Source organism: Moschus berezovskii, chromosome 17 (genome assembly GCF_049115385.1).
Source record: "Moschus berezovskii isolate FMDL1 chromosome 17, NW_MosBer_1.0, whole genome shotgun sequence".
Lineage (NCBI taxonomy): Eukaryota > Metazoa > Chordata > Mammalia > Artiodactyla > Moschidae > Moschus > Moschus berezovskii.
The window spans coordinates 77,062,530-77,064,635 of NC_142476.1; the positions used below are offsets into that span (position 1 = coordinate 77,062,530).

Genomic DNA, 2,106 nt, shown 5'->3' on the forward strand with positions numbered 1-2,106 from the left:
GGGAGGCATGAGATTAAAATTGGGAAAAGGTACACAGTTTCAGCTGAATCTGTACTTTAAAATATTAGAATAAAATGAGGCAAATTGCTAGGTAAAGAAAAGAAATTAGAATAAAAGTGTGTTCATTATGCTTTAAAAATATTAAACATCATTGTGGTGTAGTTAGTGATTGATTGTATAGAGGAAAAAAAAAAAGAAAAACAACTAGCGTTGGAATTAAGGCACTAACCATATGTGCAAACCAAGCACAATATCCTGACCCAGTTCAGTTCAGTTCAGTTCCGTCGCTCAGTCGTGTCCGACTCTTTGCAACCCCGTGGGCTGTAGCCCACCAGGCTTCTAAGTCCATGGGATTCTCCAGGCAAGAATACTGGAGTGGGTTACCGTTTCCTTCTCCAGGGGATCTTCCCAACCCAGGGATCGAACCCGGGTCTCCCGCATCGGAGGCAGACGCTTTAACCTCTGAGCCACCAGGGAAGCCCTATCCTGACCCAGTCCTTAGTAAAAGTCCATTTTGGTTAGATGATGGTTGACATTGTTCAATGCAGGTCAGTCATTGTTTTGAGGACAAGCTTGGAATAACTTCATTCATTCACTTATGAATCAATGTAACAAATCATATCAGATCCAAAAGTGATCAGATAAATCAGTAAGCGATAAATGACTCCAAATTTTCATAAAAATTTTCCAAATACAGATAATTGTCATACAGCAGGGATGTAAGCTTGAACATTATTTGTGCTTACACTAAGCTTCAGTGATGTTCAGTTAGTACAAGCCTACCATTGTTCCATATAGAACAGAGCCACCTTAGTGGACATATGACAGAAAGATTTAAGGTGCACAATTAACTTTTAGGAGTCTGGGAGACTAAAAGTACAGAATAGTCCAAAATGTGCTTGTTAACCTGTACAGCTGTGCTTTAGTTGTAGGTGGAAAAAAAGCAACAAAAATAAGTAATCACACACACAAGCCCATACACACAAGAAAGAGTAAAACTATGAAATATTAAATACATGCCATCACCTGCAGTTTTTAATGGGGCTTCCCTGATAGTTCAGTTGGTAAAGAATCCACCTGCAATGCAGGAGACCTGATTCAATTCCTGGGTTGGGAAGATCCACTGGAGAAGAGATAGGCTACCCACTCAGTATTCGCATGCTTCCTTTGTGGCTCTTCAGGCATAGAAAGCCTGAAGTAGATATTGGCAGATGCAGGCTCACATACAGTGCTTGTAGTGGGCAAGGATAATGGAAATTGGTGGTTTTAATGCAACCCATCATGACATTATATAATAGTCAACTCACAAGTCAGAGAGCATTACAAGCAGTAATATCTTTGTGGGATAACAGTAAAACTGTTGTTTTTTGAATTGGGAGGAATAGAAACACACACAAGAAACAAAGCAAGGAAGGTAGCAAATGATGGGAAGGATAACAGAACCAATAGGACCAATTTGAGCAACACACAGGGACACATCTAGACACTAAAATATGAACTTGAAGACATTCAAGGAGGATCGGTATGTAGTGCTGAAGGAACAGTGTTTTACAGCTATGGGAGACTGTGGCTTTGTTTTGGTGTTAGTGATACTTTTCTTTCTTTTAATTGAAATATAAGTGATATACCTGGTGGCTCAGACTGTAAAGAATCTGCCTGTAATACAGAAGACACAGGTTTGATCCCTGGGTTGGGAAGATCCCCTGAAGAATGCAATGGCTACCTACTGCAGTATTCTTGCCTGGTACATTCCATGGATAGAGTCCATGGGGCTGCAAAGAGTCAGACATGACTGAGCAACTGAAACTATAGGTGATGTACATTATTTAAGTTGCAGGTATACAAAATGGTGATTCAGTTTTTAAAATTTATATGCCATTTATAGTTAATATAAATATTAGCTATATTTCCTATGCTGTACTGTATATCCTCGTAGCTTATTTTATGCATAACTGTTTGTTCCTCTTATTCCCCTATATCTGAATGGTTCCTCTCTATCTTTACAGGAAAAAATAAGAAAGAAAATTAGTGTGATACTAGAACTTATCAAAGAAGTTGGTTGTGTACACAAAATGGGTGAAAATTCTACCCTGATTTTGCTTCCCA

At 38.9% G+C, this 2,106-nt stretch overlaps 1 non-coding gene across 1 annotated transcript; it reads right to left on the bottom strand.

Annotated features, from left to right (window-relative positions):
* Positions 1–405: 405 nt before the first annotated feature.
* On the bottom strand, positions 406–477 carry TRNAR-CCG (transfer RNA arginine (anticodon CCG)). The gene has a single exon. It is a non-coding gene; the product is annotated as a tRNA-Arg (tRNA).
* Positions 478–2,106: the final 1,629 nt, after the last annotated feature.